Consider the following 20,006-nt stretch of genomic DNA (forward strand, 5'->3'; position numbering starts at 1 on the left):
TCAAGAGGTGGGGAGGCTCCCAAGCTCATTCTACAAGACCAACATTACACTGATTCCAAAACCAGACAAATACATTTAAAAAAAGAAAACCATAGGCTGATATCTTTGATGAAAATAGATGCAAAATCCTCAACAAAATATTAGCAAACCAAATTCAGAAATACACTTAAAAGATGATATACCACAATCAATTGGAATTTATTCTTGACATGCAAGTTTGGTTCAATGTCCACAAATCAATTAATGTGGTATACCACATAAACAAAATAAAAGATAAAAATCATATGATCATATCAACAGATGTAGAAAAAGCGTTTGACACAATTCAGAATCCATTTATGACAAAAAACTTTTAGCAAAGTAGGAACAGAAGGCACCTATCTCAACATAATAAAGGGCATAGATGACAAACCCACAGCTAACATCACACTCAACGGGGAAAAGCTAAAAGCATTCCCCTTAATATGGGGAACAAGACAAGGATACCCACTTTCACCACTTTTATTCAACATAGTACTGGAAGTCCTAGCCACCATAATCAGACAAGAAGTAAAAGGCATCCAAATTGGAAATACATAAGTAAAACTCTCATTATTTGCAGATGACATGATACTATATATAGAGAACCCCAAAGGTTCCACCAAAACACTGTTAGAACTGACAAATGAATTCAGTACATTAAAAGAATACAAAATTAATATTCAGAAATTAGTTCCATTTTTATACACCAATAATGAATTCAGACATTAAGAAAACAATCCCATTTACAACTGCATGGAAAAAAATACCAAGGAATAAAGTTAACCAAATATGTAAAAAACCTGTACTCATAAAATTATGAGACACTGAAGAAAGAAATTGAAGAAGATACAAATAAACGGATGCATATACTGTGTTCATGGATAGGAAGAATTAATGTAGTTAAAATGTCCATACTATTCGAAGCAATATATAGATTCAATGCAATCCCTGTCAAAATACCAGACATTTTTCACAGAATTACAACAAATAATCCTAAAATTTTTAGAGAACACAAAAGACCCCAAATAGCTATAACAATGTTGAGGAAGAAGAACTATGTTGGAGGTATCACGCTACCTGATCTCAAACTATACTACAAGGCATAGTAATCAAAACAGCATGGTACTGGCATAAAAACAGACACATAGTTCAATGGAACAGAATAGAGAGACCCGAAATAAACCCATTCCTATATGGTCATTTAATCTATAACAAAGCATGAATATATATTGGGTAAAGATAGTTTATTCAATAAATGGTGCTTGGAAAACTGGACAGATACTTGTAAAAAAAAAAACACTGAAACTGGACCACCTTCTTATTATATATAAGAATAAACTCAAAATGGATGAAAGACTTAAATGTAAGATCTGAAATCATAAAACTCCTAGAAGAAAACATACTAAGTAAACTCTGAGACATTAGTCTTAGTAATATTTTACTGATATCTCCTTAGGTGATGGAAACAAAAAAACAAAGTAAACAAATGGGACTACATCAAACTAAAACGTTTTTGCATAGCAAAGTCAAGCATCAACAAAATGAAAAGACAGTCTATTGAATGCAGAAGATATTTGCCAATGATACATCTGATAAGGGATTAATATCCAAAATTTATAAAGAACTCATACAAGTCAACACCAAAAACACAAACAATCCAATTTAAAAATGGGCAGAGGACATGAATAGATATTTCTCCAAAGAGGACACACAGATGTCCAATAAATATATGAAAAAATGCTCAATGTCACTAATCATCAGAAAAATGCAAATAAAAACCACAATATGGTATCTGCTCTTACCTGTCAGAATGACCATCATCAGTAAATCAACAACTGTTGGCAAGGATGTGGAGAAAAGGGAACCCTCCTGCACTGTTGGTTGGATTGAAAATTGATGCAGCCACTATGGAAAACAGCATGGAGCTTCTGCAAAAAATTAAAAATAGAACTACCGTAAGACCCAGCAATTCCACTCCTGGGTATTTATCCAAAGAAATCCAAAACACTAACTCAAAAAGATATATGCACCCGTATGTTCACTGTAGCACTATTCACAATAGTCATGACATGGAAACAACAAAAATGTCCTACAATAGATGACTGTATAAAGAAATTATGGTACATATACACAATGGAATATTACTCAGCTATAAAAAAGAATGAAATCTTACCATTTGCAACAATATGGATAGGCATAGAGGGTATTACGCTAAGTGAAATAAGTCAGACAGAGAAAGACAAATACTATATTATCTCATTTATATGTGGAATCTGAAGAACAAAATAAACAAAACAGAAAGAGATTCACAGGTACAGAGAACAAACTGATGGTTACTAGGTGGGAGGGGGTTTGGGGATAGGTGAGAAAGGTGAGGGGATTAGGAAGTACAAATTTGTAGTTACAAACAGTCACGGGTATATAAAGTACAGTGGGTAATATAGTCAATAATATTATAAAAACTATGTATAGTGTCAGATGGGTACTAGAATTATTGGGGGATCACGTTATATATAAATGTCTAACCACTATACTGTAGCTAAAAGTAATATAAAATAATACTGAATGTCAACTCTAATTTTAAAAATTGTCATGGGGATACAGAGTACAGCACAGGGAATATAGTCAATAATATTCTGGTAACTATGTATAGTGGCAGATGGGTAATAGACTTACTGTGGTTATTACTTTGTGAGGTATATGAATGTCTAATCACTGTTGTTTGGTTTACCTGAAATTTAAAAAAAAAAACAAATACAAAACAAAAAAACGCTCTACTCACTTCCCATTACATTCAAAATAAAAGCTGAAGTCCTTTTGTGATGGTTGATTTTGTGTCAGTTTCACTGGCTCACAGGATGCCCACATATTTGGCCAAACACTATTTGGGTGTGAGAGTATTTCTGGAAGAAATTAGCACTTGAATTGGTGGACTCAGTCAAGCTGTTTGCCTTCCCCAGTCAATTGTGGGCCTTAAAAGAATGAAAAGGCAAAGGATGGAAGAATCTGGTCCTTCCTGCCTGACTGTTTGATCTGGAACACGGAATTTTCCTGCTCTGGATTCCCGCTCCTCCAGCACTAAAGTAGTCAGACCCAGACTGGCATCTATTTCATCACCTTGGTTCTCAGGACTTTGAAACGGAACTGACTTACACCGCTTGCTTTCCTGGGTCTCCAGCTTGCAGATAGCAGATCATGGGACTTCTCAGTCTCCATAATTGTGTGAAGCAATTCCTTATAATAAATCTCCTCGTGTGTGTGTGTGTGTGTGTGTGTGTGTGTGTGTGTGTGTGTCAGGTTCTCCAGAGAAGCAAAACTAATTAGATATATGAATACATATAAATACATATGAATACTAATTAGATATATGAATACATATGAATATTCATAGATTCTGTGGGTTCTGTTTTTCTGGAGAACCCTGACTAGTACACCTCCCAAGGCCCACAAAACACTACAGTTTGCCCATTACCCCCATCCTGACTGCATGTCTACTTCCATCTCCTGTCATTACCCTGCATTGTTAGTCACCCTGTTTCAGCCACACCGGCCTCCTGGCTCAAACACCCCAAGTCCGCTCCTGCCTGTGCCCCTGTCCATCTGCTCCTTCTATGGGAGACAGTCTTCCTCCAGTTATTCCATTGGCCAACCCCTCAATTTATTTAAGTTTCTTCTTAAATATCACAATATCAGAAGTGCCTTCTCTGACAAACACTACAGAGAAGTGTAATTTCCCACATGCCCTAGCATTGTCCTTGTTTCTTCTTGTGTTTTCCATAGCACTACTCCCACCTGCCACGACGCAAGCAGTTGCTTTGTTTTGTTCACTGACATATCTCAGCATCAGGAGAGAAAATGGGCAAAAGATACAAGTGGGAAAAACATGGACCTCCAAATGGCTAAGTACGTGAAAAAAAGAGATTTAGAAGACAGAGCCTGGAAAGAAACAGCCTGGTTTGAATTTTACCTCCCATTCACCAGCTGTGCAGCGTAGAACTGATTACTTAACTTATCTGTACCTCAGTTCCCAGCTATATGTAGCTGAGATAAAGTAGTGTCAAGCTCACTCAACTAAGGAAAGCGCATTGGCCCTCCATATCTGGGCGTTCCACATCTGTGGATTCAACCAGCTGCAGGTCAAAAATAGGTGGAAAAAAATATGTTACTTTGTTGCTGACATGTACCATGTAGTTAGGCCTACAATGGTTGTATCTGCACTGAATATGTACAATTTTTTTTCTTGTCATTATTCCCTAAACAATACAGTATAACAACTATTTTCGTAGCACTTACATTGTATTAGGTATTGTAAGTAACCTAGAGATGATTTAAAGTATACAGGAGGATGTATGTAGGTTATAGACAAACACTACACCATTTTACATAAGGGGTTAGAGAATCCACAGGTTTTGGTATTTGCAGGGGACAGTGGAACCGATCCCCAGTGGACATGGAGGGACGACTGCTGTATATATGAAGGGCTTTGAAGGGTACTTGGAACATAATAATTGCTACATAAATGTTTCTTAAATAAACATGAAACAATGTCTGAAAACATGAGACCTAAGAGAAATTCTAAATCAAATCAAAGAAAAAAGTCGTCAGAAATTAGAAAAACCTGCTAACATGAAATGTTGATTCAAATATGAGAAAATTAAAAGTAAATGTAAGTTGTATAAATCCTCTGGAAAACCCTGGGTCAGTATTCAGGAAAGTTGGGTAGTCCTGTATCCACGCCCTAGCAACTTACTGCTGGCTTTGAACACCCAACATGCACTGGTGTATAAGGATGTTCATTACAGCACTGCTTGTGGTAATGGCAGTGATAAGCAAGAGAGCTGTGCATCAATAGCTGAAACAATATGAATATGTGGTGATGTATATTATGGGATACGAAGCAGAGGTGAGAGAGATTATGAACAATACTCAGAAAAATTTCTCAAAGATATAGACAGATCCGTGGAAATATCCTAATAGGAAATACGTGCACGTAGATGGCTAGGAGGGAAGAGGTGAAGAATATAATTTAAGGAAATTATTTTCTGTAATGAGGAAGAAACTAGACCTTGTCAGGCTGATGAGAGAAACATTTGGAAGCACCAGCGACACTGTGGCCTCCTTAGATCATGCTCTGTCAGTTTTTCCTACAGCCCTCGGTGTCAGGCGAGTGCTGAGTACCGTGGATCTCTCACAGAAGGCACATATTTTACAAAGATGAACACGTTCCTTTGGGCAGGAGCACCGTGAAAGAGAAGGAACTCGCAAGTGTGACATTGTGAGATTTCATATTTATTCTCTTACGCATTGCCCCTGTCTAGTGACTTCTAATTTGAACCCAAAAGCTCAGAGCTCTGAACTAATGAGCACCTACAGGAAAACCAGGCAAAGAAGAAACTTCTGTATAGTTGTCAGATGAAAGCAAGTGGTATTTAAGAGCCATCAGAATTACTTTTACTGAAATCATAATGTTATAAGTAAGAGAAACAAATCTAAACTTTTGTATAGAAGTTGAACATTTTCCACTCAGCAAACATTTATTTCAGCTCCTTCTAAATTCCAAGTACCAACTTATGCTGGGGAAATACAGTCTGATTTTGATTTTGGAGATTCAGTCATTACTCACTGTTGGTTTATTTATGCTCTCTAAAGTAGCCACATGGACTCAAATTACTACATTTTATTTAGGGTACTGTGTTTTAATAGAATCATATTTTATTCCTTGATACTTTGATTTTACCATATTCAAATCTAAAATTACTGCAAATAATTACATATGTGTTTATATAATAATCACTTCAATATTTGATAAACAAAATCATTCTTATTTTTAGATATCTTTTTCTTAAGTTTTATAGTATAGCGCATTATCTCACAAATCCTTCTTTTTATTCCACTGAAATAAACAGCTGAAAACATAACTAGTTGTTTGTTTGTTTGTTTTTCAGACTAACTGGGAGAAATACTAGACTAAATGAGTGAACAGTCTGAATTCGGAGTCATTTTATAAAGAACGTTACCACTGTCCTTTCAGCCATGCATAGGCACTTGAACTTAGCTCCACAAGAGTTCTGACCACTGGAATAAAGCAAAGCAGCAGCAGGAAAGGAACAGTGGCCCAGTACGGAAATGAGTCCACCTTCTGGTGCACTGAACAGTGTGCAGGCTGACGGACCTCCCTAGGCACAGGGATTTGTTAGCTCATTTATCTGGGGAAGCTCCTATGTTCTGGGTGCTGTGGATAAGCTGAGAACAACAAAGCTGGTGCCTTTCTGGAGCTTTCTTGTAGTGGGGGAAACAGTCAACTCGGAAGTATTAATTATTAAAACTGTCAGTGTTAATGATTATGGATAAAAGTAAAGCAGCCATGGAGCTTTAGAATGGTGGACACACTTTTTAGAAATGGTGTCTGGAAAGGCTTCTCTGAGGAGCTGTCATTTGGGCAAAGTTCTGAATGAGATGGAGAATGAAAACCAAGTGCATGAGGAAACGGATCCAAGCAAAGGAAATAGCATTTCAAGGGGGTTAATAGCATTTCAAGGGAGGAAATAGCAAGTTAGAAGTCCTGCTGCAGAAATGACTTTAGTGGGGTGACGTCATAGGAATGGCAGCAGCGGGGCGCACTTTTTGAGTTCTCCTCCGGATCTTATCACAAACGGGACATCTCTAACCCGTCAAAGGACTCTTTGCTCATCACGCAGAACAGCTAAGAGACTTGTGCAAGGATTACTTGAAGGCAGGGAAATTGCATGAGCAGTGGAAGAGGGAAGGGAGCAGAGTGGAGACGCAGCCCGCATTTGCAGCGGTGGCAACGTGGTCCGCACCTGTGGCTGTGGAAACGAGGCTGACATCCACAGCTGCAGAGATGCAGGGGATCCCAGGACGGAACAGAGAACACAAAAGCCAGGAGGTAGGCTCTTTCCCTGCATCCCACAGCTGATCTCTCCCACCGAGGGGGCAGCATATCCAGCATTTGAGGCAATAACCTCAGTGAGACCTCCAGTTGGGCCTTAGGCCAGACAAAGGACACAAACTCCATACCTGGGCCGCTCCCCCCGCTCTTCCAATCCTACACTCACCCTTCCAGAGACTTAAACTGGCCCCTGAACAACTGAAGAGTAGTGTCAGATTACAGAGGAGCTACAGTGCTCAGGCTCTGGGAAGACTGGCGTGCAGCTCTGACCCAGGGAAGAGGCTGGGAAGAGTGTGAGTTTTGCTGGGCTAGGAGAGAACAGACTCCTCCAAACCCAGTCACCATCTTTTCTGGCCTGTGGGAAGAGTGTGACACGGCTGGGCTGCGAGAGAGAAGACCCCTGCATCCTCAGCCCCCACCCTTTCTGGCCTGCCTAGGGCAGGGCAATTACAACTGCAGAGGCACTCCCAGGGATCAGCAGTAAGCTGCAGACGCAGCTCCCATCTTTCAGCAGCTGAGAAATCCCCCGCCCACCACACACACATGCAGGGAAGAAGTGCCCTAAGACTCAGGAGAACTGGACACAGGGCTGGTGGTGCTACTCTCAGTGTGCATATGTGCAGGCAAGAGCAGAAACTGCACTGACTTTGTAGAAACTACAATCCAGACCCCTCAGCCCCACACATCTAAATCTGCAGTTCCAACGTCACTCTGGTGACCAGGTGACCAGCTCTGCATGCACAATATGCAGAGGACTCTTTGGTACAGCAGAGGACACCCTGGAGATTACTTGGTGGGCTTAAGCCAAGACTGGCACTGCGTTTTGTTTTGTTTTGTCTTTATAGCTTTGATATCTTTGCCTGTGTAGAGTGGGGGTTGTCAGTTGTTTTTACATGTAACGGTATTTGATTTGTTGTTGTTGTTGTTGTGGTGGTGGTGGTGGTGCTTGGTGATTTGCTCTGTTCTGAAATTGCCCTACCAGGGCCCAGCTTAAGAGGCACAAGATTCAACATAACCAGAGGCCAACTCCAGACCAAACCGGAGTACTACCGGGTTTGACCTACAAGTGACACACCCAGAGGGAATTCTCTACAGGCACAAGAGCTCATAGAGGCCAAACCACATTTAAGTGGTCAACCCTCACGCAGCAGAACACCCTGCGGTGGGCAGAGCCAAGTCTCACAACTAGTCAGCCTAGGAGTTAACCCCACCTACTCACAAGCGAAAAGCAATTAAAGATCTTCTTTAACAGGACAATATACACAACACAAGAGTCACCTTTGGAGCACACGCAGAGGAGAAGACCGAAGTAGTGCAAGTCAAATATAAAGAACACATACTACATAAGATAACCCAGCAAGAACTAAGAACTCTAGGGGATCTACCTAGTACATTGAAGCAAACACAGAGAGTCAGCCAGAATGAGGAAACAAAGAAACATGTCCTGAATAAAAGAACAGAGGAAACCTCCAGAAATGGAACCAAATGAAACAGAGGTAACCAACCTATCAGAGACAGAGTTCAGAACATTGATGATAAGAATGTTTAAGGAGCTTAGAGACGACACAAAGAAGGATAGAGAAATCATAATGAACAACCAGTTAGAAATAAAGAACACAATTACTGAAATAAAGAACTCACTTGAAGGAATTAACAGCAGGTTAGATGAAGCAGAGGATCGAATCGGTGACTTAGAAGACAAGTTAGCAGAGATCACCCAAATAGAACAACAGAAAGAAAAAAGAATAAAAAACAATGAAGATGGTTTAAGAGACCTCTGGGATAACATCAAGCGCAACAACATGTGCATCACAGGAATACCAGCAGGGGGAGAGAGGAAGCAAGGGATTGAAAACATATTTGAAGTAATAACGTCCGAAAACTTCCCTAACCTGATGAAGGAAACCAACATACAAGCCCAGGAAGTGCAGAGAGTTCCAACCAGGATAAACACCAAACACATTGTGTCCACACCAAGACACATTATAGTTAAAATGGCAAAGGTTAAAGACAAAGAGAGAATCCTAAAAGCAGCAAGAGAAAGACAGAGGGTTACATACAAGGGAACTCCCATAAGACTATCAAATGACTTTTCTACAGAAACATTGAAGGCCAGGAGGGAGTGGCAGGAGATACTCAAAGTGATGGAAAACAAAGGCCTACAACCTAGATTGCTTTATCCAGCAAGGCTATCATTTAAAGTTGATGGAGAGATAAAGAGCTTCCCAGAAAAGAATAAGCTAAAGGAATTTATTACCACCAAGCCAGCATTGCAAGAAATACTAAAAGGACTTCTGTAAATAGAAGAAAGATGAAAACAATCTAACTACAAATTTAAAAATGGCAATAACTATGTACCTATCAATAATCACTTTAACTGTAAACAGATTAAATGCTCCAATCAAGAGACATAGGGTGGCTGAGTGGATAAGAAAGCAAGACCCTTGTATATGCTGTATACAAGAGACTCACCTCAGAGCAAAAGACACACACAGGTTGAAAGTGAAGAGTTGGAGTAAGATATTTCATGCAAATGGAAATGAGAAGAAAGCTGGCGTTGCAGTACTTATATCTTACAAAATAGAGTTTAAAATGAAGAACATATTAAAAGACAAAGATGGGCACTATATAATAATAAAGGGATCGATCTGACAAGAGGACATAACCCTAGTAAACATCTATGCACCCAACATAGGAGCACTAAATATATAAAACAGGTATTGACTGACACAAAGACAGAGATCAACAGTAACACTATCATAGCAGGGGACTTCAACACACCTCTGACCACAAGAGACAGGTCTTCCAGACAGAAAATCAATATGGAAACAACCACCTTAAATGACACATTGGACTGCTTGGCTTTAATCGATATTTTCAGAGCATTTCACCCCAAAGCTGCAGAATACATGTTCTTCTCAAGCACACATGAAACATTTTCCAAGATAGACCATATGTTAGGTCACAAAACAAGTCTCGATAAATTTAAGAAAATTGAAATCATACTAATTGTCTTCTCTGACCACAGTGCTATGAAATTAGAAATGAACTACAGGAAAAAAGCTGGAAGACACACCAATTCATGGAGGCTGAATAACATGTTACTAAATGATGAATGGGTCAACCAGGAGATCAAGGAAGATATCAAAAGATATCTTGAGACACACACAAATGAAAACACGATGACCCCAAATCTATGGGATGCCTCAAAAGCAGTCCTAAGAGGGAAATTTATAGCATTGCAGGACCACCTAAAGAAACAAGAAACATCACTAATCAACAGTTTATCTTCACACTTAAGGGATCTGGAAAAAGAACAGCAAAATAAGCCCAAAGGGAGTACAAGGAAGGAGATAATAAAGATCAGAGCAGAAATAAATGAAATAGAAACCAGAAAAACAATACAAAAGATCAATGAATCCAACAGTTGGTTCTTAGAGAAGATAAACAAAATTGACAAACCTTTAGCCAGACTCATTTAAAAAAATAGAGAGGACCCAAATTAATAAAATGAGAAATGAAAGAGGAGAAGTGACAACAGACACTGCAGAAATACAAAAAAATTTAAGAAATTACTATGAGCAATTATATGCGAACAAATTTGACCATTGGGAAGAAATGGACAATTTTCTACAGGCGTACAACCTTCCAAGGGTAACTCAAGAAGAAACAAAACCTGAATAGACTGATTACCACCAGGGAAATTGAATCAGTAATCAACAATCTCCCAACAAACAAAGCCCTGGACCAGATGGCTTTACAGGTGAATTTTACAAAACGTTCAAAAAAGAATTATCACCTATTCTCCTCAAGCTCTTCCAAAAAATCCAGAAGGAGTGAAGACTCCCAAACACTTCTTACGAAGCCACTATCACCCTGATCCCAAAATCAGACAAAGACACCACAAAAAAAGAAAACTACAGGCCAATATCTCTAATGAATATAGATGCAAAAATCCTCAACAAAATATTAGCGAACAGAATTCAGCAATACATTAAAAAGATCATACACCATGATCAAGTGGGATTAATCCCTGGTATGCAAGGGTGGTTCAACATCCGCAAATCAATTAATGTGATACACCACATTAACAAAATGAAAAATAAAAATCACATGATCATATCAATAGATGCAGAAAAAGCATTTGATAAAATCCAGCAGCCATTTATGATAAAAACCCTTAAGAAAGTGGGAATAGAGGGATCATATCTCAACATAATAAAGGCCATATATGATAAACCCACAGCTAACATCATACTCAATGGGGAAAAGCTAAAACCATTCCCCTTAAGATCAGGAACAAGGCAAGGTTGCCCACTTTCTCCACTTCTATTCAACATAGTGCTGGAAGTTCTAGCCACAGCAATCAGACAAGAAAAATAAATAAAAGGCATCCAAATCGGTAAGGAGGAAGTAAAATTGTCATTATATGCAGATGACATGATACTATATAGAGAACCCTAAAGACTCCACCAAGAAACTATTAGAGCTGATAGATGAATTTAGTAAAGTAGCAGGATACAAAATTAATATTCAGAAATCAGTTGCATTTGTATATACCAACAATAAAGCATCAGAAGGAGAAATTAAAAAAAAAAAAAAATCCCATTTACAATTGCTCCAAAGACTATAAAATACCTGGGAATAAATTTAACCAAAGAAGTAAAAGACCTATACTCAGAAAATTATAAGACACTGAAGAAAGAAATGAAAGAAGATACAAATAGATGGAAACACATATCATGTTCATGGAATGGATAGGAAGAATTAATATAGTTAAAATGTCCATATTCCCTATGGCAATATACATATTTAATGCAATTCCTATCAAACTACCAACGGCGTTTTTCACAGAAATAGAACATATAATCCTAAGATTTATATGGGACCATAAAAGACCCCGGATAGCCTCAGCAATCTTGAGAAATAAGAACAAAGTGGGAGGTATAATGATACCTGACATCAAATTATACTACAAGGCTACAGTAATCAAAGCAGCATGGTACTGGCATAAAAACAGACACATAGATCAATGGAACAGAATAGGAGTCCAGAAATAAATCCATGCCTATATGGCCATTTAATCTATGACAATAGAAGCAAGAATGTACGGTGGGGTAAAGAGAGTCTATTCAATAAATGGTGCTGGGAAACCTGGACAGACACATGTAAAAAAATGAAGCTGGACCACCTCCTTACACCATATACAAGAATAAATTCAAAATGGCTTAAAGACTTAAATGTATGATCTGAAACCATAAAATTCCTAGAAGAAAATATAGGAAGAAACTTCAAAGACATTATCCGGAGTAAGATTTTTATTGATATATCCTCTCGCGTGAAGGAAGTAAGAGAACAAATAAACATGTGGGATTACATCAAACTAAAAAGTTTTTTCACAGCAAGGGAAACCATCAATAAAACAAAGAGGTATCCTACTGAATGGGAAAAGATATTTGCCAATGATATATCCGATAAGGGGTTAATATCCCAAATTTATTAAAAAACTCACTCAACTCAACTCCAAAAAAACAAACAACCCAATTAAAAAATGGGCAGAGGACATGAAGAGACATTTTTCTAAAAAGGACGTACAGATGGCAAACAGACATATGAAGAAATGCTCAACCTCACTAACCATCAGAGAAATGCAAATAAAAACCACAATGAGATACCACCTCACCCCAGTCAAAATGGCTATCATCAATAAATCAAGAAATAACAAGTCCTGGTGCGGATGTGGAGAAAAGGGAACGCTTGTGCACTGTTGGTGGGTTTGCAGATTGGTGCAGCCACTATGGAAAAAAGTATGGAGGTATCTCAAAAACCTGAAATTGGAACTACCTTATGATCCTGCAATTCCACTCCTAGGTATCTATCCGGAGAAATTCAAAACTCTAATTCAAACATCTTTATGCCCTCCTATGTTTATTGCAGCACTATTCACAATAGCCAAGACATGGAAACAACCGAAATGCCCATCGGTAGATGACTGGATTAAGAAACTGTGGTCCATTTATACAATGGAGTATTACGCAGCCATAAAGAAGAAAGAAATCTTACCATTTGCAACAACATGGATGGACCTAGAGAGCATTATGTTAAGTGAAATAAGTCAGACAGAGAAAGACAAATAACATTTGATCTCACTTATATGTGGAATCTAAAGAAAAGAATAAGTGAATGAACTAATCAGAAACAGTTTTGGAGACATAGAGGAAAAACTGAGGATTGCTTGATGGGCAGGGGAGTAGGGATAAGGGGGAAGGTGAAGGGATTAGAAAACAGTCAGTAACCACAAGATGGAAAATTAATTTGGGGAATGTAATCAATAATGTTGTAAAGATTTTGTAGGGTATCCGATGAACACTGGTCTCATTTGGGCGACCACCTCAGGGATGATGTAGATGCCTGATCACTGCACTGTACACCTGAAGCTGAACAATAATGAATGCCAACTATAATTTTATATATATATATATATATATATATATATATATATATATATATATATATATATATATATATATATATATATATATATTATATGTATATATATATATACACACACACATATATATGTATATACTTACAAGAAGCGGAGTACAGCACTAGGAATAGAGACAGTGGAAATGTAATGGCTGTGTGCAATGTCTGAGGGATGGGGGATGGGGGAGGGGTATTCACACAGTGTGAGGGATATAAATGATGAACATCTAAGTATTACTTTTTCTTGTGTATCTGAAACTAATAATAAAAAAGAAATAACTTTAGTGATTTGAGAAATGGCAGGAGGGTCTAAGTGGCTTGAGTACAACAGTTGATGAAATGGCACCAATAGCAGGGGCAGATCGCATGAAATATTTTATATTTCATTGGCTGTTATGAGTCAGGAGAATAAGGAGAGGCCTAGAGACTATGGTGGCTGCTTCTGGGAGTCACAGCCGTGGGTATTGTGAGGCCCGGTCAGAGGTGGGATTACCTTAAGTTACCCAGGTAGCATGTGCTACAGGTTGGGGTGTGACTAATGAGGGAAAGAGAAAATCAAAGATGACATCAGGGTTTGGGACTTGAGCAATTTAGTGGGTGGGATGCAATTTACTGAGATGGACAACTGATGTGAAGGGAGGAGGAAATAAAGACCTCGGTTTGAGACACTTTGAAATGTTCATTTGGGAGACCAGTGCTCTAACTCCTGAGCTAGGGAGCCTTGGAAAGTGGAAGTTAGAGATCTAAGAAGGACAGGACAGGTGGAGTGGGCAGAGGGGATGCAGCTGAATCAAGCAAGTGGTGACAAGCACCCACCAGAGAAAAGAGATCAGCTATTTCAAGGCAGTTAAATTTTCAAACTCAACCCGACTTTAAAATTGGCTCCAGCAGAGGATTTTCAGGGCAGTGGAACTATTCTTTATGATGCTATAATCATGGGTACATGTCACTATATATTTGTCAAAATTCACAGAATGTACAACACACAGAGTGAACCCCGATGTAAAGTATGGACTTTTGGATGATAATGTATCAATGGAAGTTCATCAGTTGTAACAATTGTCACCCTGGTGCCATTTCTTGATAACAGAGGGAAGTGTGTGTGTGTGTGTGTGTGTGTGTGTGTGTGTGTGTGTGTGAGACAGGGGATATGTGAAACTCTCCCTACTAGCCATTCAAGTTTTGCTCTAAAAAAGTAAAGTCTATTATTTAAACAAAATGTTCATTTGCAATCTAAGTACACAATTGAATATATTTATCTGGAGATCAGGGGGCAAGAGGTGTATGTTTGAGATGTGTCTTTGCATGTTAAATTTTCTTTTTGTGTGTGTGTGTATTTTATTTTATTTTTTTTAATTTATTGGGGTGACAATGGTTAGTTTAATACATCATCTATATATTGCATTATGTGTTTACCTCCCAGAGTCAGTTCTCCTTCCATCACCATATTTTTGACCCCCTTTACCCTCTTCTGCCACCCCCTCCCCCTTTCCTCTTGTAACCATTAAACTGTTGCCTGTGTCTATAAGTTTCTGGGGTTTTTTTGTTAGTCTTGTTCCTTTGTTGCTTTCAGTTGCAACAACATGGATGGATATTGAGATTATTATGCTAAGAGAAATAAATTGGACAGAAAAAGTCAAGATCATATGATTTCACACACATTTTCTTTCTTCAATTGAAGGTACCATGTTTCCTCGAAAACAAGATCTAACCAGACAATCAGCTCTAATGCGTCTTTTGGAGCAAAAATTAATATAAGACCCGATCTGGGTCTTATATTAATTTTTGCTCCAAAAGACGCATTAGAGCTGATTGTTCGACTAGGTTTTATTTTCAGGGAAACAGGGTACTAAAGTGAGGATCTGAAGGCTGAAAACATTTAAGAGGGCCATGTATCTGCTTATAATTGACATGTTTTATTATCTCTACAATAATCAAAAGAAAAAAATATAGGACAAGATAAAGAACTTGAGACAGAGGCATTTATGACTAGAGAAAAGCTTTTTATAAATCCCATGCTGTAGACACAGCAAAAAGTATACTAGATGATAAAGCTGTTATGAAACTATAATAAAAGATGACTATTTTATAATTAGTATGGCCCAAGTAATTCAAAATTATTGTAAGTTAGTTTTAAAATGTAGATTTAAAATATCTAGAATTTTAGTACTAAATACATAAATTTCAAGTATTTTACTTAAAAAAGCAAAATATTTAAAATTCAGCTGGACACAAATAGTGGTATTTTAGAGTCCATTATGAAAGCATAAGCAAATGGAATATTCTTTCAGACAAATAATAGGAGTACTTGATACCACAAAACATTAAAGTAGGGGTTTGGGACAATTTTTAATGCACCATCAAAAGGATTGGTAAACATGTGGTGATTTTTTTACTGATGGTCAGAAAGCAATGAAAAGCAATACAGTATTGGTGAATACTATAAAGGTTTTGACAAATTTTGTTCCAGTAATCATTAAGTGAATAAGCATTAGTGTTCGAAAAGATATTAGCGCATTTTCTAATCTTTAAAAAGACTTTTAGCTAAAAATCACTCAAATGTATTAGAGTTTAGTGACCTAGAATATGTTACAGATATCTTAAACTTAATTGTAATTCAATTTGACAACATGGTCAAAAATAATCCTGCTTAAAACAGCTAAAAAAATTGAAAGATTTGGATTTTACATGAAAAACAAAATGTAAGTGATCATTTTGAAAAGTTGAATACACTACTGATATATGTACTCAGGTGTCTGAGACTTTTATTTGTTTTACCTTTATATTAATTTTTTAAAAATATCATAAACTAAAACTTCCTTGGTGTACGGTTTTATGAATGTCAACAGATATAGATTTCCATAACCAGCAACAGAACTAGGAATAGTTTCGTAAGTTCCCCTCTGCCAGGTAAACTCCCTGATTCTGCCATTTTAACCTTACCCTCCCTAACACTTCGCAACAACTGGTCAGTTCTCAGTCATTATAATTTTATCTTTTCAAGAGTGGATTTTTTTCTTTATTATATGTATATTTAAGATTGTACATATCCCACGAGACATAGTCCATCATTTTCTTAAATTCACAATGAAAAGCACGTTGACAATTTTCATCTATTCCATGGAAGCATTTTCCTGGAGTGTTTGTCACCTACAATCTTTATTTTTTTTCATTTCTTTTTAAAAAATATATATGTCATATCCTTTTTGATTACTTATTGTTGAAAATATTTTTTTTTAAATTGAGACAATTATTGTAAAGATGTTCTAATGGAAAAAATACAAGACTAGGTTCTACACTTATGGATGAGTATCTTATTCTTATTTTATTTAGTATTTACTTCTAACCTAGTAAAAAAAGGTAGGATTTTTCAGTCAGAGAATATTTTCTTCTCTCCTTCCCCCATGGAAACAGACTATTACTTGCAAGTACGGCTTATTTGTATGGTTCCATATTTATATCCACCTCCTCTGTTCCTCAGAGCTATTTATGTCCCTCTCTGCTCCTCAAGCTAAATAAAGTAAGAGATGATCCTGACAGCAACCCTGCACATCACCTGTACTTCTGTAAACATGCAGTCTAGCTCTCCACGTCAGGTTATACGCCAGTCTCCTTCATGAACGGTACTCTGGTGGCTTCTTCTGAAAGGTCAGCATGGAAGCTTCTCTCTGCCTCCTACCACAGGAGCCCTGGTGTTCTCCCAGGTATCAGCAGCCCTTCCACTTGACTATAGGTTGCTTTAGGTAATCTGTGATATCCTAGCTTTCCCAGAAATAATTTGTATTGTTTCTTGTTGTCGTATATTTTAGATACTTTTTTGGGAAAATAATGAAAGATTTGTTAACTTTATACCCCAATCTTCACACTGGAAGTACCAGATGCAGCATTTCTCCAAACAGCTTCTCTCCGCTTCCAAAGTGTTTTCACAAGGGACGTGGAACTGGCAGAAATACCATCTAACTGGTGTAGTCTGGCTCGATCTGGAATCTCAGTTCCTGTTTACAACACAGTCCTTTTGTACGTGGGGCTCGGATTCCTTTTCAGGAAAAATATGTATAACATGGGCACTTTCATTTGATGAAATTTTACAAACACCTGGTTCTCATGTTTTGTTTTCCTTTTAGCCAAATCTACAACTGGAGAAAAAGAGTGTGTGCAGAGGTATGTCCTCCTCTCACTAATCTGGAAAGTACAGCACCAACCTTAATTTTCCAAGACATGTTTTTCAAAAGCACATAGAGACCCAGTTAAAAAATGAATTCTCTGAAGCCAATCCGAGCGTCTTATCATAATAGCTCTCCTGTTCATTTACACTACGCAGATGAATGCCAGAATTTCAGAGGTTTTAATTAAAAAGTGACTATAAGTGATACACAATAACCAAGCAATTGACACACAATGATTGCACCATTATCACTGGTTCTCCCAAGATTTTTTTAAATAAATGCTGAAATGTCCCAAGAAGCCTATTTTTAACAATATACATAATAAGAACTAACTCTAATTAATAGAGATCACCACAGCTGCCTTTTAAGGGAAATTATGCGTTTTTTTTTGTTTTTTTTTGGTTAACGTATGTATAAATCCATAATGATACTAAATTGTCTCTCTGCAACTCAATAATGACTTAAAATAATATTCCATTAGAAGACTTGAGCAAAGATGTTCTAGAAACTTTGAAATAATGTTCGAATTCTACAGTTCAATGGTTTCTTTATAACAATTCTGAATAATACTCCTGTACCTGTTCCCTTCAATACAAACAGATGCACACATGCACACATAAACATGCTCACACATGCAAATACACACACGCACACATATATTAACACGCACACAAATACATGGGTATGAGAGTTTCAGGACTCTCTGATGTAAGCACTCTATGCAATTATATCATGTATCAATTCCTAATTGCAACACAAAATTCTATTGTGCAAAATACTAAGATTTTTCAAATGTGGTTATTTTCTGTTTAGTTTCCTTAAAACTATACATCTAGATGTCCAGTGATTGTTGTAATCTGGCATCTCATGAGATGGACTTTTAAAGTTGCAATTTTTCATTCATATTAAATGTTTAAGAATTTACCATCCTCAGCTCTAACCTTGGATTAAATTATGGTCAACTATTAAGTTAATCAGGTCATTTCATGTTTAACATATGTGCTTCCTCCATCCCATGTGTCACAGCAGAAATAAGAGACTTTCCTCTTATCTTGCCAACCTCTTTCATTTCCCCTACATATTTCATCTCTAAACTCAACTCTGCCTGTCTCTTAAGACACAAAAATTTGCTTTGAACACTCCTCTTCACATTTCTCCATCTTTCCATATCACTGTGTCCTCACAATTCTTCCATCCTCTCTGTCTGTAGATAATCATTAAGAAATAGCTCACATGTACAATTTTCCCTAACCTTCCAAGCCCCAGTGTGTTCTCTCTCTCGAATTTCTCTAATACGTTCACCTTTACACTCATTGGTACATTTCACGTTTTTTGGTCCCATCATCTTTTCTTATTGAGAGAAGATGCCAAAAAAGGGAAACACATTTTTAAAAAGGAAAAACTGTACTAAAATTGAAATACTCGTATACCAATAACAGAAGACAAATACAAGTTATGTGTATACATTTTTTGGCACCCCGGTATTCTATGTCTCCCAACTACATTGTGGATGTAATAGAAAACAGAGATAGACTTGCTTATTTTTTGTCCCAAAGTGTTCTGTGCATATGTCCTATCAAATGCACTTGATTGATTCACTGTGAACCTATTTTCTTTGCACATGGCTTAACTGATGATAATGAGTCTTTAATGATGGCATTTAGGTTAAAAGTCTGGGTAACAAATTGGGTCAGGAATCATTTCCCTTCATCCTCATATTTGATTATATATCTATGTGTAACATTAATCCTAAACACAATTTAAAGCTTTCATAATATTATTATTCCTGGAGTGTACTGATGTGGAGAGGAGATTTATATTGCCATTATTTTCAGTCAGAACATTTAAGATTTATAAATATATTCTCCTTTTTTTTTTTTTTTTTTTTAGTTGTGACTCCAGACAGGATCAAGAAGTTTTACAATCTCGTCTCTGGGTTTCATGGAAACTTACTCTACCCTTCTTTGTTCGCCTCTTAAGGCACTGGGTCAGCCTTTAAAGGGCACAGGAAAGGGCATACATACATATTCTTAACACTTTCAGGATGCTTAAGCAGGCACTGTTGTCCATTGGCTGAGAGTGAAGGATCACAGTGAAAGAGCTATGGTCCCTTACTCATCTGCTGTCTGACCTGGCAAATCACTAACTTCTCTAACTATACTTGTCTTGGTCAGCTCCAGTTGCTATAACAAAATACCATAGAATGGGTAGCGCAAACAGAAGACAGTTATTTTTCACAGTTCTGGATGCCAGGAAAGCCAAGATCAAAGTGTGAGCAGCGTTGGTTCCTGACGAGATCCCTCCTTACAGCATGCTGACAACGCCTTCCCTCTGTGTCCTCCACATGGCTGAGGAAGAGAACGCACTGGTATCTCTTCATCTTCTTATAAGGACACAAATCCCATGATGGGGGCTCCACT

The 20,006-nt window shown here is 37.5% G+C and overlaps 1 non-coding gene across 1 annotated transcript; it reads right to left on the reverse strand.

Annotated features, from left to right (window-relative positions):
* Nucleotides 1-19,474: 19,474 nt before the first annotated feature.
* Nucleotides 19,475-19,592, reverse strand: LOC141567780 (small nucleolar RNA SNORA26). The gene has a single exon (XR_012490609.1). It is a non-coding gene; the product is annotated as a small nucleolar RNA SNORA26 (small nucleolar RNA).
* Nucleotides 19,593-20,006: the final 414 nt, after the last annotated feature.

Source organism: Rhinolophus sinicus, linkage group LG11 (genome assembly GCF_036562045.2).
Source record: "Rhinolophus sinicus isolate RSC01 linkage group LG11, ASM3656204v1, whole genome shotgun sequence".
Taxonomy (NCBI): Eukaryota; Metazoa; Chordata; class Mammalia; order Chiroptera; family Rhinolophidae; genus Rhinolophus; species Rhinolophus sinicus.